At 47.9% G+C, this 20,622-nt stretch overlaps 1 pseudogene; it reads left to right on the forward strand.

Moving 5' to 3' along the window:
- Positions 1-269: 269 nt before the first annotated feature.
- On the forward strand, positions 270-20,313 carry LOC121141833 (annotated as a pseudogene).
- Positions 20,314-20,622: the final 309 nt, after the last annotated feature.

A 20,622-nucleotide genomic window follows, 5' to 3' on the forward strand; every position in this document is an offset into this window, starting at 1 on the left:
ACAAGCCATGAGGAGATAACCAATAAGCAGTGTCTTGCTCAGGCCCTGTCCTGTCTTCTCTCCGAAGAGGACTTATAAGCTGCATGGTCAAACAAACCCTTTCCTTCCCGGGTTGTTTTTGGTTACGGTGTAGAAACCCTAACTGAGACACCATCCACTCCACAAAACCAACAGCGCAATGTCAGAGAGTCATAAGCACAAACCACGTTTGCCCACCACACCTGCTGAAGTGTTAGAGGCAGAGCCGAACACTAAGAATAAAAAACGCAATGCGTGGTGTAAGCCTGGCCCCTTATGGAAAAGGCATCCGACCCAAGGAGGCTGAGAGTGGGGACCTGTCAGGAGAAGGTAATGGGGCACACGGGACTTCTGATGCAGAGGGAGTGACCAGGAGGACACCACCACCGCACCCCGCCCCACCCCCTGCTTCCTACCCGGGAGACCAGCTGAGGCAAACACACAGACACACGTAGGATAGCCAGCTCCTCTCCCCGTGGGCTCCCCCTCCTACCTCTTGACCACGCACTGAGGGAGGCTTCCCCTGACTACGCACCCCGCGTGCCCTCTGGAAGACGAGTCGCTTCTCCTCCACCACCATCGCCAGCCAAGGCTGAGCCCGACTTAGGTATCTCCACATTTGTGGTCACCGTTGTGCCTCACTGAGCCTTGGGGCTTCCCATGCTGGCTCACAACCTTGGGGCTTCCCAGGCTGGGTCAGGGGGTCAGCTGAGAAAGGATATAACCATCTTCACCGTGGCAATGGGGAGAGGGGTCACAGACACTAATGTACTACCCAGAAACTAGAATGGAGACACGGGAAGTGTTGTGCTATCTGCCTAGCGAGTGAAGTTATCAGACTCATGTGTTCCCAGTCCTGAAGACTGGAAATCTGAGATGCGAGATGCCAGCAGGGATGGCTCCTCCTGAGGCCTCTGGCTAAAAAAAAAAAGTAGACTGAGGCACGATGAAATGTCTAAACGTGTGTTTTCACAAATTGTGACAATGGCAAGTGTTTGAGGTCCCATGGAGGGACACAGTTGAAGACAGTTGGTCTCATGCTACGTCTGCAAACAGCAAACGCTTGCATTAGCAAAAAAAAAAAAAAAGGGGAAACTCAATGTTTCTAGCCAACCAGAAGCCATCAGTAAACCCACACAACCTGGGACTCTCCAGAAAGAAGGACGAAAAGAAACTATAAAGTCTTCGCCGGTCTAATATTTCATTTGCTTTACTTAAGTACTTCCCTGAGTCACACCAGTTCAGTATCAAAGAGAGAGGGAAAGGGAGCTTTAGAAGCTGAGTGTCTATGCTAGGGTTATGGTTGCTGTGGGTTTATCTCACTCACACTTCAATGTAACAGTCCACAACCTCATTTCTGTCAGCCTCTGTGGTCAGTGAAGCTCAATGTCTACCATTGCACAGCACCCTGGCATTATCCGTCCCCGGCATCAACTCAAGCAGAGCAGGAAGTTGGAGGCAGAAGCTGGTGCAGGGGCCATGGGGGGAGGGGTGCTGCTTACTGGCTTGCTCAGCCTGTGTTCCTATAGAGCCCAGGACCACCAGTCCAAAGAGGACACTACCCACAATGGGCTGGGCCTCCCCCTATTAATCACCAATTAAGAAAATGTCCAACATGCTTGCCTACCTGGGGCTCCACCCTTATAGCTAGCTTGGGTCAGGTTAACCTAAAATTAGCCCCCACACCATGCCTGTAGTTGTTCTGTGTCCATGTAAAGACAGTTTTAAGAGGAAAAAAATTAAAAACCATGATTTACCAAGGGAGGCACACAATAAGGAAAGTAGCAGGACTCTACCACTACTTCATACCTGCGGTTTCTACTCCAACCAACTCGGGAATCGTACTGTTCTGAATATATGGACCTTACTTTCTTGTCAAGCCATAAGCCATACAGTGCAGTGTCTATTCAAATTGTATTAGCTGTGCAAGCTCTCGCAGAGATGGCTGAGCGTGTGGAAGGGTGTGCGTGGGCTTTATGCAAATATCCCATCATCTTCTGACAGAGACTTCAGCGTTCGTGGATGCTGGCTGGTTCCGGCAGGGATCCTGGAGCCCGTCTAGACCCTACTCAATGATCGGTAACCATGAGAACGTTATTACCTTATGGTACTGGCAGTCAGAAATCAATGTGTCCCCAGTGCCCAGACTCCCTTCCTGTCCTTGTCAGCATGGCAGAGTTAGCTTCCTACTCCTTAGTACCGGTGGTCTTTGTGCATTCTGCCATTGCCTGGAGAGAGAGCCTCCTGGGGTTGCTAGGCTGGGGATGCATGCCCTCCCAGAAGCTCTGCAGGAACGCTCAGCTTCCTGTGTCTCGCAGGCTGCAGAGCTGGGTGCTCACAGCTCACGGGTCATTTTGCAACTCTGGTGGCAATCTTCCCTGAGACCTAGCAGTCACTCCTGAGAGCACTCGGTCAGCTTCGATTATTAGTCTTAGTTGGTGTTGATTTTTTCCTGGGCTTTGCCTTCTGACCCTGGCGGGAAAATCTTTCTGCTGTCCCGGGTCAGGGAAAGCCGAGCTTGGAGGACTGCTATGCCACCTCCCAAGGAAGCTCCTCCCATTCTCCCATCCTACTTTGTCATCTTCTGCAAACTCTCATTCAGATGGGTAGTTAGCAAGTAGAAGAAAATCAATCAGTGCTGGGCATGGAGAGGTGGCTCAGTGGTTAAGAACACTAGCTGCTCTCCCAGAGGACCCATGCTAAGTCCCCAGCATTCAAGTTCCAGGGTATCAGATGCCCTGCTCTGACCTCCATAGCAATACATTTGCCTGAGCACCTGTAACAATGACCATGCCCCCTTGGGCGTGGTTACAGGTGGAGACAGGCCCCCATAAAGGGAGAGGATCAGAAATCGAGGGCCCCTTCGGGTCACGGAGACCATGGGGGAAGCAGAGTCTATGTCCTTGGAGCTGGAGTGCTGCAACAGTTACTTGTTGTTGCTGTGTGAGTTCTTTCCCTGATAAAACGCCATCAGTTATTCTGCTGGGTCTGGTTAATTCATTCATTACTGCCGGCCTATAGACCTCATCAGGCTTCTGCACACGTGTGGTACACAGACAAACACTCAAGCAAAGCCCCCATTTTTTTAATAAAGGAAAAAAACTAATAAATCCTATTTTCAAAGTCCTTTGTTCTAGTTTCTGGATAGAGACTTTTAAGCACTTACATAAATCTTAAGCAAAATAGAATTTCCAGTGGGGGCGATAAACATTGATAGTTCACCTCTCCGTGTATTGTTAAGTGAAACCTTCATACTGAAACTGCAGCACTAGAAGGGAAAAGGTTTCAGCTAGAACTAATTGAATTTCCTTGGTCAATTACGCTTGAAGCTTTTGGATAAGAAGGAAGGCCACTGACTCACAGAGAAGGGGAAGAGGGGGATTTTTAAGAAATGCTTTTGGTCGGGATGAAGCATTAAAAATTAGACGCTGCTTTGACTTAATAACAGCGTGGAAAGAATGCTAACTTAAGATTCTGATTTATGCAGCATGCAGCTTGCTACCCCCGGAGAACACCTCGCCAGCCTGGGCTTGTTGGGTTTCTGCACCTGTATCCCGCGAAATTGAATTTTAACAACTGCCATTTCTATAAAAAGGTACTGATGCTTGCAACTTTTTCTCCTTCTATACCCAGTGCAGACAGAATGCATTCTGATTTCTCTATTCACTCTCTTGACATGTGGGTTAGTCATCATTTCCAAATGCTTGAGGATCGTTTAAAGATGTGCCTGTCTGCTACTGGTTTCTTTGGCTCCCGTGTTGGTCTAAGAATACATGTTTCATCATTCTGATCATTTTTAGTGTGCTGGGGAATCATCTGTTGGCCCATCATGTGCAAGCATTTGAAGCCAATGTACACACACAAGCAGCTGGAGAGTAGGCTGTCTTACCCTGTCAGTGACGTCAGACTGCCCATAACACCAGTCAAACCCTTGCTGGCATGTTTGCTCTGTCAATTATGCTCTCCCAGAGTATAATTAATTACAGATTCATCCATGTCACTCCCAGCTCCGTTACATTCGCCCCGTGGGAAACTCAGACGCACAGGCCGTCGCTCTTCTTGGTGAACCAGCCCTTACATCATCACGTCCATGTATATCCGCACCACATACGTACAGAAGCCAGGGGACGGTGTCAGATCCCCGGGGACTGGAGTCACAGACGGTTGTGAGCCGCCGTGCAGGTGCTGAGGATCAATCCCAGATCCTCTGGAGGAGCAGCCTGTGCCCTTAATTTCTGACCGTGTCTCCAGCCCCATGTAACAGAGTCCTGAAGCTGGCTGTGATCTTAGGTTGGTCCTGGAAATCTGTATTTTACCATTTTTCTGGCAGAGTTAGGCCAGTTGTCTCAGGGGTCAGCATTGATCTAGTAGACCATTAACAGGTTCACCCCAAATTTCTTTCTTCTACCTGCACCCTTAGGGTTCTGGGGAGCAATGATTTCGTCTCTGGACTTGAGCTCATCTAAGCAATCATGAGGTCACGTCACGCATGTGAGTGGGTACGGTTCTCTAGGTGTGGTCTGTCTACTCCTAGCAGTGATAGGAATGAGTGAAGACCACCTTCCCATCAAAATGGCTTGTTGAGCCTTATCTTCTCCCTCCTTTCATTTACTTTTAAGTAGCCAAAAATACAGCACATGCAGACATTGGGGGAAATGACAAAAAAAAAAAACTTAATTGCCTAAGTGTGTGTTTACTCTATAAATCCCCTATCAGTTTTTGATAAATGTTCCAGCATTTAGAAAAACATTTTAATCTTCAACGTTCAATTGGTATTTCGCTCAGTTTTGTTTTTTATTTGCCCCCCCCAGGGGTGTGCACACACCATAGCACGCATGGGGGGGTCAGAAGACAACTTGAAGGCGTTGGTTCTCTCTTTCCAACATGCGGGCTCTGATAACCCAACTCAGGTCGTCCAGGTCAGCAAACAAGTGTTCCACCCACTGAGCCATCCTTCAGGCCCCTCCACTCAACTTTGCAGGGTCTGCAAACTGGAGGGACACTAGCCCACTCAAGCATGTGGCTCTCTCTGGAAGGCCTTGCTCTTCTCCCCCATTCCCTCTGCCTTGATTTAAAAAAAAAAAACTGTTAGATTACATTCCTAAAGCTAGCCACCAAGGTCTATGTCCTTCTTTTGGCCACTTCCTCCCCCTGAGGCTGACTACCAAAGTCCCGCAATCAAAAACCCACTCTGGTTCACCTAGTTAACATGGGCAATTAAAACTAAACACACCTCATCCTAACACAGGGGTTCCCATTGGCCTATGAACCCTATCGGTCTCCCCCTCTATCCAGAGGCAGTCTTTGGTCCCTCCAGAACAAATGCCCCCTGCCCCCTTTCCTTGTCCTTTCCCCTTCTCTGTGGGACCCTACCTCCTTTACCACCGCATCCTAACCCATTCCAACACAACCCATTCCTCTTCTTAAAAATTATACCCATGCCGGGCGGTGGTGGCACACGCCTTTAGTCCCAACACTCAGGAGGCAGAGACCACGCAGATCTCTGTGAGTTTGAGGGCAGCCTGGTCTACTGAGGGAGCTCCAAGACAGCCTCCAAAGCTACAGAGAAGCCCTCAAAAAGATAAACAAATATATATATGTATATATATATGTATGTATGTATATATATATACAAGGCAATTTGCTAAGCAGTCACTTTAACTTTTATTATCACACACACACACACACACACACACACACACACACACACACACACACTGAATAAAGGGTCTCTCTGTGAAAACAGGTGTTTGGGTATGGTTTGTGCCAAACCTGGGGTTGAGGAGATCTGCTTCACAAATCATTCTGCATTTTGTTTTTGCTTTTAGCTTATCACTTGGTAAATCTTAATAAATCCTGATAAATGACTAGCCGCGATACGCGAGGTCGTTGGCTGAGGTCCCCCAGATCTCTACAACACGTCTGTTTCTGTGACCCTGCATTCTCATAAACCGACCTCCCTCATCCTCATCCGTCGTCAAAGCAAAACACTGCACAGGCATCCTGCCCTGATTGAGTCCTTCCTTCTGCAGATTGGGAGGGAGGCTTGTAAGACTCAAAAGCCAATGAATCATACAAAGAACGCCCGAGAGAAAGCAAAAGACGATTTGCAAGGCCCCGTCTCCAGGTGATGGAAGAGGTAGCAGCTGCTGCCCGAGAGTCATACAGGGCATCTGGGTACCACACCCAGCATGGCTTTGCCACCTTGACCTGACTAGGGGCAACAAAGGAAGGAAGAGAGGGCTGACACGCGGCCACTTGTACAGGAAAGCTGGGACCAGGTGGGTTGTGCTTGCTCTGAGGAAGCACACTTACTACCCGTAGCAACCAGGAACCTCAGCACAGAGGGGCGGGTTTAGCTAGTCTCAGGAGGCGGCTTCTGTAGGTGAGCTGTAAGCATCCTGGAGGAGGAGGCTGGAGCTGCTGGATTTTTTACACACTCTGGTCAATTGTTCCTAAACGTTCGAGCTTCCACACGCCTCCAGCATTCACAAATGGGCCAGAGGAAGACTCTGCCATCCCTCTGAGCCTCGCTCCTAGATGAAAGCTTTGCCAAACCTGAGCCTGGCCTACGGAAGGTTTTGCCATTCCCATGGGTCTTAGGCACTGGTCCTTGACGTGGCCAAGCCCGTGTCAACGATGCACATCCATTCGTTACATTCCCCACATCCTGAAATTTTGTGAGTCATCACCCACGCTGGTGTTGGGCTTTTCAGGACATAGGTGTCTTTATCCTCCTGTGAGTAAACATTCCCCATTCCTCATCTATTATCCCCACCCCCCCCAAAAAAAACTAACTGGTACCCTAACCTAAACTAAGTGGTAGCGATCCTTAGATCTGTCGTTGGTGCCCTATCTGGAGTGGATACACATTTGTTCCCATCTCCCCAGAAAAAGTCACACAACAACAAAACCATCCTAGGATCCCATGCCCCTCATCTACATTCAAGGCGAGTCAATCATCAGTTAAGAACTTGCCTCCCGGACCCTACATAAAAACCCCTATTCCTCAAGATACTTACTGTCTCAAGTTACAGGTAAGACGATGTATTTTTTACAAATACATAGGCTGCCCTTCCATGTAAAGTTCAGCTTCAGAACTGTCATCTCCAGGTCTGCTTGAAATGCCACTACTGTCAACATACGACCAAATGTCATTTAGCCACTTGGAGAGTGTGCTGTTCCATGAGATACCCAAGTCTCATATCAAATGGAAGACATAAATTATTCCTAGAGTTATTAGTGAACGCACGAAGGTAAGTAAAGCCCATGTGTCAAGGACTTCACTCACAAAAAAAGAAAAAAATACAAAGCTGTACAGAGTGTTCAGTGTTTCCTCGGCAAATGTTAGGGAGCCATCTGTTTCACACACCATTCCAGAAGCTTCCATGGCCTGACTTGAAATTTATCAATCTAGACTACCTCTGAGTCCTAAGAGGGGAAGTCACACTGAGTCTCTGGCATCTCTGTGAAGACTCAAAAACACTGGAGTGTTCAGGGCTCATCCTCGCCTGGTTAAGCGTTCTTTAGAGCTCCTCCTACCTCCCCTGAGTCTGCCTCCCTCGGTGTTATCCTGCACTCATGAACAGGAAGTTCCTCTTCGGCAGACAACAGACTGAGGAACACTGTTTCCCTTCTTCCTTCTGCTACTGGCTAATAGCTAATTCTTCTAGAAAGATCTTAATCCTTTAGCCCTCTTCCCCACTGGTCCCTTGAAAATCCTACATCCCTGCTTCACCTCATCCCATTTAAACAGCACACACAAATGCATATGTGCACCCTCGCACGCACACACACACACACACACAAATCACTCATCTGACTCCCTAAGTTCAATTCCAGCAGTCTTCCTGTGTAGATTTCCTGTCTCCTCTTGATGCTTTACCTGTATGATTTGCAAGCCTTTTCAGCATTTTATTTGTTCATTTCTATTCCTTGTAAGTTATTGTCTCTTTCAAGAGTCTGTAGTCAGGATCTTTTGTTTAAAAAAAAAAACAGCAAGATTCAGCAAGCAATGGAAATAGCAAAAAAACAAGAGATACACTGGAGGGATGCCAATAAAATAGAGAAGTTTGTGGGCAATGAGAAATCACATTCAAGATTTTTAAAGAGTCTCAAAAGCAAGAAGAAGTCTGGGCTCAGCGGTTAAGAGCACAGGCTGCTCTTCCAAAGGTCCTGGGTTCAGTTCCCAACACCCACAGAGCAGCTTGCAACCATCTGTAACTCCCGTTCCAGGGGATCTGATATCCTCTTCTGGCTCCTGTGGGCACCAGGCACACCTATGGCACACAGACATATACGAAGGCAAAACACTCACACACAGAAACTACTAACAGTACATTTTTAAAAGCAGGAAGCTACTTCCACTATCATCAGGCTATAAAGGGGATATCTGGGGATAAAGTCAAATAACCGTGTGGTTCCCTGCCCCCCATACTTGTGTGAGAAACATGGGAAACACATGTCCTGACTGTGGCATACCCCACAGGCATCCTAGGTCCCACCAGGAGACAAGCCACACAGACAAGCTTACGTGGACCTACCGGACAGCATGAAGAGATCTTTCGCTACTGTCTTTAACTTGAAAACCTACATATATCCCTGTTTTTCTCTATATACAGATCAAGGCGAGCCTGTCTACATACGCAGCAGACATGCATTATACCCACATCTGGTGTCTTCACTGCACCTTTGACTTCATCCTCACAGCTTTACAACACGATCTCTCGGAGCCTCAGGGCAGGAAATTCTGACCTTGGTGACTCTGGAAACTGTGAAGCAAGACTCCACAGCCACCACCACCACCACCACTACCACCACCACCACCACCACCACCACCACCACCACCCCGTCTTGCATCTTCCATGCTTGCAAAACCAGTGACTTGTGCTTGATGCTGCCAAGCTCTGCTGCCAGCTTGGTGTGGAGCCTGATCTCCTTGGGCCACTGTTCTGTCACTGTGTGCTGATCCTAGGGAAACGCTTTGCTAGGTGGATTTTTTTATATTTTTTTATTTGTTTAGTTGAGAACTCTTCCAGTAGCGTTATCAGTTTGGACTTCACTCTCAAGTGGATTTGCGTTTTTTACAAGATGTTTTCCCAGAGTGGAAGCAAGTTCTTCTCTTTAATTGTGTTGATCTCTTCAGCAATTATAGTTGCTTTGAACCTTGCGTTGTCTGTAACTTCCAGTCTTAAAAAAAAAAAGGTTATACTGTGTGATGGCATAGCCTAGACCTAGACTCCATGCATTTGGAGTCTCTGCTGTTGGATGTGACTACAATCAATGCTTGCACGTTCATTTGCATGACCCTTCCTGTCATACAGAATCCAACTCGAGGTAGATTATAGGACAACTTTAGAAAAAGGTATAAAACTCTTAAATGAGACACACAAGAAGTCTTCATGACCCAAGATCAGCAAAGAGTTCTTTAAAGGAGAGGTAAAGAGAAATGGCCTTTCCTGTATGCAATTACATGAATGGACAGCAAGAATGCTGCTTGGTCTAGTAAGCCAAAACAAATCAGCCAAAGGGATACGGCTATGGGTTGGCATAAGCACACACTAGAAAAAAAAAAAAAGAAAAAGGAAAAAAAAAAACACCTCAAGGCCGTTACACAGTCTGATGTTGTGGGAAATGAGAAAGGAATTAGCTGCCTTTTCTAACGCAGGATTAAATAAGACAAAACTCCATTTAAAAAAAATGTAAAGAAGCAGGTTGGCCTAAATCCAAATTCCTTCAGGATCAGCACTTCTCAGGAGCAGAAGATGTGTTCAAGGATGCTTTGCACACTCAAGGTTGCACACTGCTCTCACAAGTTGAGACTTGTGTATCATCTGTGATTCTTGTTGTCGTGGGGGTGGTTTGGCTGGTTGGGTGTTTTGGGTTTTGGAGACATGGTTTCTCCGGGTAGCCCTGGCTGTCCTGAAACTCACTATGTACAACAGGCTGGCCTTGAAATCAGAGATCCTTCCGCCTCTGCTGGCCGTTTCGAATTAGAGATAGCCATGTAAAGTAAGGCCAAACTCCGACCACTTGGAGTGGTGGCACTGGGGCCCCTTTGCACCCCTGCGTGGGCTCGCCCGCTCGATGCGGCGTACTAATACGGAAGTAGAATTTCTTGTTTTGTCTACATACTTTGGAATGGGTGGTTTATCTTCCAATGACCCCAGACCCGTTTCTAATTATGTGACACTGGCATCCGGGGAACCAAAGAGTTGTTTAGGATGGGAGATTTGGGGAGCCAGGCAACACGTGGAGCCCTTGTCTAGGACCAGCTCCTGAAGATCTTCCACGTCATCCCCCAGAGGTCATTCCCGAAGACCCAAATACACCACCAAAGGAAGTGGTCTTGAGAGCCAGCCCTCGGAGGCGCTTCTGCAAGAGGAAGCAGTGAACCAAAGCCAGTATCGAGTCCCTGGAGGAACTGCGGAATTCAGTGCCACCATCGAGAACTTGAAAAAACGCAGGCAAGTGGTATATACGTGATTGGGCTGGAGCAAGTCCTGAAGGAACAAGCAAGTTACTTATTGTTCTTACTCCCCGTTACAAAGCCATCTGCTGCCAAGAATGCACCTGCAGCCCTATGGTCAGATGGCTGAGGAAGAAAATAGCCAGGGCCAGTTTACTGACGTTTCTGCGTGTTATGCAGGAACCACACAGAAGTGGACAGCTGTAGCATTACAACCCTTTTCTGGGACGACCCTGAAAAAGGCTGTTGGGGGGTGGGGGGAAATGTTTACAGTGGGCAGAACTTTGGGCAGTACATACGGTTGTACATTTTGCTTGGAAGGAGAAACTGCCAGATATTCGATTATTAACTGATTCGTGGGCTGTAGCCAACGAATGGCTGGATGGCCGGGGACTTGGAAGGGACATGATCGGAAAATTGGTGAGGAAGACACTTGGGAAAGAAGTTTGTGGATAGATCTCTTTGGTCCAGCAAAAGATGTGAAGATACTGTGTATCCTCTGTAATTGTCTATCAAAAGCTGACTTAAGCAGAAGAGGACTTCAACAACGAAGGAGGCAGGATGACCTATCGGTAGGCAGTCACCCTCTTTCCTTGGCCACCTTTGCCATTGCCTGATGGCCTTTAACAAAGAAACCAAGGTGGCAGAGACCGGGGTTATGCCTAGGGTTGACAGCATGAACTCCCACTCACCGAGGCTGATTTAGCTACTGCTGCTGATGAGTGCCGGATCTGCCAGAAGCAGAGAAAAACACTGAGCCTCTAACTGATGGGGGGGGAGGGCATGTCTTGTCTTCACCAAATAAGGCACTATTCCCCAGGTGATGAGGGAAGTCCTTCTTTGTTTATGTTGTCTTATTGGTTGATTAAATAAAGCACTGTTGGCCAATAGGGAAGCAAGATAGGTGGGACTAGGAGTTGAGGAGGATTCTGGGAAATGTAGTCAAGAGGAGAGAGTCGCCATGTGATCCCAGGAGGAGAGGGCACAAGTCTGGTGTTCTCGGTAAGATAAGACCTTATAAAAATATATATTAGTAATTATGGGTTAATAATCAAGTCAGAGCTACCATTAAGAAACCATAGAAAATGGCCAACAGCTTCATAATTAATAGTGTCCTGTATGCTCACTTGGGACTGGCGTGGCTATAAAGAGAAGCCTTCCCGCCAGCCTGGTTCCAGAGCCGCGTCAGTCCCAAATGAACACACAGGAGGCTATATTAATTATGAAGCTGTTGGCCTTGCTTGTTTCTTACTGGCTAGCTCTGATTTAAATAATTACCCCATAATTGTTAATCTAAGTATGTCTCTTACCGGAGAAGTTTCCGGGCTTCCTACCCCCATGGCGTTACATCTCGACTCCCTTGTGTTTCTCCTTCCCAGTGTCCTCCTGGACGCCTAGTCCCACCTATCTTGCTTCCCTATTGGCAAACAGTGCTTTATTGGCATATACACAGGACTTCCCCCATCACGTGGCTCTGGGACCAAGTTGGCGGGAAAGAATGCTTGTTACACCCGGGATGACCAGCCAGTGACCTTGTATCAGATTGACTACATTGGACCACTTTGTGGAAAGGACAACAGTTTGTCCTTAACTGGAGTAGATACTTGTTATGGTCATGGCTTTTTCCTCTTCTGCACACGATGCTTCTGCCAACACCATCGTCTGGAGACTTACAGAATGCCTGATCTCCTGTCGGACGTCGCTTTTCAACCAAGAAACTCACTCTATGGCCAGAGAAGCATGACAGTGGTCCATCGCTCAAGGACTCTTCTGACCTTACCGTGAACAGCAAATGTGAATAAAGGTGGACTGAAATGAGCATTGAATGGAGACTGGGTGTTGGGCTTGGTTTGGTAGGGGGTGTGGGCTCCCAGGTAAATGAAGCAGGAAGAGAGGGAGGCCCGCCCCCAGCCCTGTTGAGACCCTCACTGGTGGAGGAAAGGAGCAGAAGAGGTAAACTCTCCTGAGACTCTGGGGTTCGCCCTTGACTTCTTTTTTTGTTTGTTTGTTTGTTTGTTTTGGTTTTTTTTTTTTTTTTTTGGTTTTTACGAGACAGGGTTTCTCTGTATTGTTTTGGAGGCTTTCGGTCCAGCCTGGCCTCGAACTCACAGAGATCCGCCTGCCTCTGCCTCCCGAGTGCTGGGATTAAAGGCGTGCGCCACCACCACCTGGCTCGCCCTTGACTTCTTGTGAGTGAGCGCAAGCAAGTCGAGGATCCATGAAAAATGTCTCTTCGATGGCAAGCTGCAGAACAAAGATTCTGTTACACCTTCACCCTCGAGTACGATCATGGGCAGTAAATTCCAGTGGAGAGTTTTGAGGAACTTGATAAAGCTAAATGTTTCAAGTGGAGGGGGAAAGAGGCCTATGGAGGGCTAAGTCAGCTTTCTAATCCAAGTGCAGTCCCACCAGATGTTAAGACGAGCTAAGAGTCATGGGAGTCTAAAAAAAAAACAAATAAATAACAAAAACCAAAACCAGTGGGTACTGGGCACAGTGCCGTGTACCTGTAGTTTCCAGACTCAAGACGTAGAGGCAGGAATTTAACTCCAGCCCGAGGAACACATCATAGAAGTGGTATGGAGCCGGGCGTTGGTGGCGCACGCCTTTAATCCCAGCACTCAGGAGGCAGAGGCAGGCGGATCTCTGTGAGTTCGAGGCCAGCCTGGTCTACAGAGTGAGTTCCAGGACAGGCTCCAAAGCTATACAGAGAAACACTATCTCAGAAAGAAAAAGAAGAAGAAGGAGGTGGAGGAGGAGGAGGAAGAGGAAGAGGAAGAAGAAGAAGGAGGAGGAAGAGGAAGAAGAAGGAGGAGGAGGAGGAAGAAGAAGAAGAAGGATGAGGAGGAGGAGGAAGAAGAAGAAGGATGAGGAGGAGGAGGAGGAAGAAGAAGAAGAAGAAGAAGAAGAAGAAGAAGAAGAAGAAGAAGAAGAAGAAGAAGAAGAAGAAGAAGAAGAAGAAGAGGTATGGGGGGCAGGGGTAGTATTCTGCAGACACAAAGTAGAAAACAAGAAAACAGGAGGCACGACAGTAAACGTGGTGAAGGTGGTAAGAACCCAGAGGAAATGGCAGAGGTGTGGGGGCACGCTGCCCAACACAGATGTAATGATGAGCCCCAGGCGAATGCAATTCCTACTTAAAGGGAGACAGAACCCTGCCTGGAGGAGATCCAGGCCCATAACTTAAAGACTGCGCATGGTGCAGGACTTTTTTTCTTTTCTTTTCTTTTCTTTTTTTTTTTTTTTTTTTTTTTTTTTTTGGTTTTACAAGACAGGGTTTCTCTGTATTGTTTCGGAGGCTATCGGTCCAGCCTGGCCTCAAACTCACAGAGATCCGCCTGCCTTGGCCTCCCGAGTGCTGGGATTAAAGGCGTGTGCCACCAACGCCCGGCCAGTGCAGGACTTCTTAAGCTAAACTTCAGCAGCTACAGTAACATGTGCAAACTTGGTGATGTGGAATGGGAGACCCAGACTGAGAAAGGTCACTGGGGACAAGGGCAGCAGCCCAGACGCGAGAACAAAGAACAGGGAAACTCCGGAGGACTAGAGGGAAAACCACAGCCCCATCGTCAAATGAATGCCCACAGTTTTCAGAGGTGTGCATTGTGGCCAAGGGGGGAAAGAAAAGCAGGCTTGGGAAGCAATAAGGGAAACCATTTAGCAAACAGGAACAGTCAAACTAATGCCAAGAAAAGTACTTCATACCTATAAGCCTAGGTGTCAGTCAGTCAGCAGGGATATGGGACTGTGCCCACTCATAACAGGCAAGACTTGTCTCGCAGCCTGGCATAGCTCGACCAAGGTGAGCGCAGGTGATTCTGACCCTGGGGGTATTTGCACAGCCTCTCTGATGAGATACGGAAAGAATCACAGCACTCTTGCGTGTTCAACGAGAAACTCTAGGCTCTAGTGACTGGTGCCCACCACTAGGAGAGGGGATAGGTGGTGCGGTGGTTTGAATGAAAACAGCCCCCCATAGGCACTACTTACCAGGAGGTGTGGCCTTGTTGGAATGGGCATGGCCTTTGTTGGAGTGGGCGTGGCCTTGCTGGAGTGGGCGTGGCCTTGTTGGAGTGGGCGTGGCCTTGCTGGAGTGGGCATGGCCTTGCTGGAGGAAGCATGTCACTGGCAGTGGGCTTTGAGGTTTCAGATGCTCAAGCCAGGCCCAGTGCCTCTCTCTTCTTGCTGCCTGCCTGCCAACCTGGATGTAGAACACTCAACTCCTTCCTCAGCACCATGTCTGCCTGCCATGCTTCCCACCATGATGATAGTGGACTAAACCTCTGAACTGCAAGCCTGCCCCAATTAAATGCTTTATAGGAGTTGCAGTGGTCATGGTGCAGGTGTCAAAATTTCCTGTTTGTCCCTGCTTGTATCCCGATTCTGCCCAGCTAACATCACTGCTTGCCTGTCTGTACTGGCCATTTCTGCCCAGCTACATCACGTCCTGGGATCACATGACAACACCTCTCTGCCTACACTTCCCAGAATCCTCCTTGTCACCTAGTCCTACCTACCATCCTGCCTGGCCAATCAGTGTTTTATTCATCAACCAAAAAGACAAACATATATACACAGAAGAACATTCCCCATCAGCTTCCTTCCTGTGATTGTGATGGGGGTCCCCTGGCAACAGCAGTTTTGAGAGAGCTTCTTCCGCTGACAAATCCAGGTAACAGTTCATCACTGCAGAAAAGTCAAGGCAGGAACTTGGAGCAGCTGGTCACGCCCACAGTCCAGAGTGGACAGAAGATGAACAACACATGGGTGTTTACACCCACACCTTCTCTTTCTCACAGTTCAGGACCCACACCCAGGGAACAGAGCTTCTCACTTTTAAGCTCTTACCTTGACACATTAATCACCCAAATCCAGACAGTCCCACAGACACACCCACAGGGGAACCTGATCTAGACAGCCCTCCATTGAGGCTCCTCATGGGCGTGATTACAGGTTGCTACAAGTCGGCAAAACCGAAACAAAACAAAACCACAGTTGCCAAGGATAACCCTAAGGTCTTGCTCCTTTTACGACTACTTCCTTATTGTTGGGGTTACCAGCATGAGCCACTACATCTGGTCTATGCAGTTCCTGGATCAAACCCAGGCTAAGCTCTGAGCCAACTGAGCTGCATCCTAAGCCGGTAAGACAAGACTCAAGAAACAATTTTGTGCCTGTTTGGTTTTTTGTTTGTTTTTAGTGATGACTCGATGGTGGCACTCATTTTGTGAGGACAAGGGACAGAAGACCTGTGGTTGAGAGATGAAGCAGGTAGGGGCAGCAATAGAGCACGGTCAAGGTTCTCTGAAGATGGAGCTTTCTGTCCCGCCAAATAAAGCCGCTTTGCCCCAAATAAACACAGACACTATATTATTTATAAAACTGTTGGCCGATAGCTAGGGCTTCTTACTGGCTAGCTCTGTCTTGATTATTAGCCCGTAACTACTAATCGATGCTATTTCTACATGGCCTTATCTTACCAGAGAACGCCTGGCACGTCCTATCTTCCCGGTCTCTACATGACGTCTCTTCCCAGCCTCCCTCTGCCTTCCTCTTCCCCAGCCTTCTTCTGGTCTGGTAGCCCCGCCTACGCTTCCTGCCTAGCTATTGGGCAATCGGTGCTTTGTTCGTCAACCAACAAGAGAAACTTATATACAGAAGGACGTCCCCCATCAGTTCTCACTACCATGGACCACCTGGGAGTGGCTTTGAGGGGCTCAGTAGGCTCCTTGGGCTGAAGAGCGTTGTGAAAATATTTCAGCATGCTGATGGAGAGCAAAGTGCCGGTGGGTGTGGGAAACCTATGGACGCCTCCCACCCAAAGGCAGCGCTCAGAGGGTTCGGTGGTAGCGGCCACTGGGAAGGGAATTCAAGAATAAAACTGTACAAATCCTCGCATTGAAAATCTGCCCGGAGCACAAAAAGTAAGCAGGCTCAGTGATCTGAATTGGGATTGAGAGAAAGGGAGACGGGAGGAGAGAGATGGAGGAGGAAGGGAAGAAGAGAGAGAGAGAGAGAGAGAGAGAGAGAGAGAGAGAGAGAGAGAGAAGGGGAGGGAAAGAGAGAAAAGGGGAAAGAGAGAAGGAAAGAAGGGAGAGGGAGGGAAAGGGGAGAGGGAGAGGAGGAAGGGAGGGAGGAGGGATGGAGGGACAGAGGGAGGGAGGGAAGAGGATGGAAACAGAAAGCTGGAATGAGCCAGCTGTGCGGAATCCCGCATGAGGGCTTTGTACAAGAGTACTAACAATGACTAGGAAGAGCCACAGTGGATTGCACCTCTGCAGCACAGTCCATGGAGGCTATTCTCACCTCAGAAGTGAGCCAGCTGTACCTATCAGAGTCCCAGGTCCTAGTGTCTCGAAGCATGTGTGGCTGTGGATGCCAGGGCCTCACACAGACTCGGCAAAGCGCTGTACATGGAACCGCGCTTGAGACCACACAGCGTTCTGTCACCTCTTAGTGAAGGTGGCAGCATGGCAGAGCCCCCTCTGTGGCCATCCGGTGAGAGTCAATAGATGCCAAGTGAACATGCAGTAACAGACATCAGACGCAGCTCAGCCACCAGTTGCTTACCACGCAAGGTCAACGCCGTCTTCCAAGAGAGGGTGCCATGATCTTGACCAGCAACCCACAGTAACAAGGTGTCACGTCTGTGCCTCCACACTCCTTCCTAGCCTGCATTTTGTTTGATTTCTCAGGGCCTAGGTCAGAGGCCACACACACACACACACACACACACACACACACACACACACACCGCATGTATGCACAAAGGCACGCACGCACACAGGCACACAGAGTAACGAACGGAATTACATCCAGGCAGACTGGGAAGGAAGGAAGGAAGGAAGGAAGGAAGGAAGGAAGGAAGGAAGGAAGGAAGGAAGGAAGGAAGGACAGTGGGGTCTTGCCGTTTCTCCCATGGCCCTCCTACAGGGTATCTTAGGTTACGGCTCCCATCCAGGCAGCCTTTCAACATAATTCTGTTTCTTATTCCTTTGGCTGGGTCCTCCCTCCCATGCATTTGGTCCTGGGGTGTTAAGAGCTGAGTAATAGTCAATACTGACTGACAGCTTGACAAGATCTAGAATCGCCTGTAAGACAAGCCTTCGCCGGTGCCTACGAGGGAGTTTCTATTGGACTAACTGAGGTGGGAAGACCTACTCTGAACATAGGGAGCACCATCCCAAGGTCTTAGGCCCACAGCTGAATAAAAAGGAGCCTGCATCCAGCTACCTCTATCTCGCGACTGTGACTGCAGGGTGAACAGCTACCGTCCTCCTGCCTCCGTGACAGACTGTAACCCCACCTCAAAACACAAGCCAATATAAGCCCTTCCTTAAGTGTTTTTGTTGGGTATTTTTGTCATAGCAATGGGGAAAATAACATATACAAGTGGCTACCCTTCCCTTGTTTCCCACACTGCCCCAGGCCTGGCTGCTTCCCAATTTCCTGCTTGGACATCTCCATCTGGAACCTTCCTGAAATGATTTCAGGCAATTCTCAATTGAAGTATACAGGACCACCAGGTGAACATCGCCGCAGGATCTGGCGAGCTCTCCTCGGTGCCCAGGCCCCTGGGTACGCTTTAGCAGCATCCACAATCATTTTTTTTGCATGCTGAGCCAGTCTTTTCTCAGCATTAGCTTTTGAAAATCCATCCTCTACCGTGTGTTTACTGCATCCCAAGTACTTCACCCAACATGCCAGATACACTCTTCTATTGAATCCACAGTAGATTCTATTGCCCGGTTCAGTTTATAGATGGGGACTCTAAAGCTCACAGCCAGTATCATGCAGTCAATAGAGGCCACACCATTCCCCAGTAGGATTTTTATTGAGTGTATGTTACCATTTTGTGGACCGTAAGTGTCTTCTCCCACCCTGGCTCAAGGAGTCCATGGTACTGGTTCCCATTGCCATCTCAGTAAACAGGTTTGAACCAGGCACATGTAACCCTCCAACTGATTGCCTGAAGGTCAGTCTCCATATAACCTAAGGTCTGAGAACCATTTTCTGAGATGGTATGATGGAGAAAACGATGTCTCTTTAAAACTAATGTCCCGGACCAATGGAATAGTATTGAACACCCTGATATTAACCCACACACCTACGAACACTTGATTTTTGACAAAGAAGCTAAAGTTATACAATGGAAAAAAGAATCTTCAACAAATCTTCAACAAATGGTTCTGGCATAACTGGATGCTGGCATGTAGAAGACTGCAGATAGATCCATGTCTATCGCCATGCACAAAACTTAAGTCCAAATGGATCAAAGACCTCAACATAAATCCAGCCACACTGAACTTCTTAGAAGAGAAAGTGGGAGGTACCCTTGAACAAATTGGTACAGGAGACTGCTTCCTGAATATAACACCAGTAGCACAGACACTGAGATCAACAATTAATAAATGGGACCTCCCTAAACTGAGAAGCTTCTGTAAGGCCAAGGACACAGTCAACAAAACAGAAAGGCAGCCCACAGAATGGGAAAAGATATTCACTAACCCCACATCTGACAGAGGGCTGATCTCCAAAATTTACAAAGAACTCAAGAAGCAAGTCTCCAAAACACCAAAGGATCCAATTAAAAAGTGGGGTATCTAATGGGGGAAGTCCTTCTGTGTATATGTTGTCTTATTGATTGATAAATAAAGCACTGTTGGCCAATAGGGAAGCAAGATAGGTGGGACTAGGAGTTGAGGAGGATTCTGGGAAATGTAGTCAAGAGGAGGGAGTCGCCATGTGATCTTGGAAAGACAGCAGTTAAAACAGCCGCAGCTTTGATTTTAGCAGATAACAGACACGTGGTCAGAAAAGCATAAAGATTTACAGTAGAGTCAGATTCAGATAAAGTAAAACCTCTAAAATGTTTATAGTGTGTTAAAAAATAAGCGTAGGCTTGGATGAAAAAAAGAATCAGGATAATGGGCTCCCTGCCCAGCTGGCATAAGTTCTCGCAGGAGTTCTACTTCTGTCCTGTGGGCTCTCTCGGCAGCAAGAATAGTGCCTGACGAAAGGCAGCAAGAAGGAGCCAAGAAGAATGTGGGTGATCCATTTTTGAAGAAAGACTGGTATGACGTGAAGGCCCCTGCAATGTTCAATATTAGAAACATTGGGGAAAACGCTGGTCACCAGGACTCAAGGAACCAAAATTGCATCTGATGGCCTCAAGGGTCGAGTGTTTGAAGTGAGCCTTGCTGATCGACAGAATGACGAAGTTGCATTTAGAAAATTCAAGCTAATTACTGAGGATGTTCAGGGCAAAAACTGTCTGACTAACTTCCATGGCATGGATCTTACCCGGGGACAAAATATGTTCCATGGTCAAAAAGTGGCAGACCATGATTGAAGCTCATGTTGATGTCAAGACAACCGACGGTCATTTGCTACGTCTGTTCTGTGTTGGTTTCACTAAAAGAACGCAACAACCAGATCCGCAAGACCCCCTATGCACAGCATCGGCAGGTCCGCCAGACCCGCAAGAAGATGATGGAAATCATGACCAGAGAAGTGCAGACAAACGACTTGAAGGAAGTGGTTAATAAATTGATTCCAGACATCATTGGGGAAGACATAGAAAAGGCTCGCCGGTCCATTTATCCTCTTCATGATGTCTTCGTTAGGAAGGTAAAAATGCGGAAGAAACCCAAGTTTGAACTGGGAAAACTCATGGAGCTCCATGGTGACGGAGGTAGTTCTGGAAAAACTACTGGTGATGAGACAGGTGCTAAGGTTGAACGAGCTGATGGATATGAACCACCAGTCCAGGAATCTGTTTAAAAATCCAGATTTTTAATAGTGATAAATAAAAAGTCTTATTTGTGGAAAAAAAAAGAAACAGGATAATGACGGGGTGTGGTGGCACAAGCCTTTAATCCCAGCACTCCAGAGGCAGAGACAGGCAGATTTCCACAGAGAAACCCTGTCTCCAAGACAAAAATAAATGTAAAAGAAGTACAATAAATTTTTTTTGGTTTTACGAGACAGGGTTTCTCTGTATTGTTTTGGAGGCTGTGGGTCCAGCCTGGCCTCGAACTCACAGAGATCCGCCTGCCTCTGCCTCCCGAGTGCTGGGATTAAAGGCGTGCGCCACCACCGCCCGGCTAAAGTAACGTTTTAAAAAGTCACGTAAA

Source organism: Mesocricetus auratus, unplaced genomic scaffold (assembly GCF_017639785.1).
Source record: "Mesocricetus auratus isolate SY011 unplaced genomic scaffold, BCM_Maur_2.0 Super-Scaffold_100008, whole genome shotgun sequence".
Taxonomy (NCBI): Eukaryota; Metazoa; Chordata; class Mammalia; order Rodentia; family Cricetidae; genus Mesocricetus; species Mesocricetus auratus.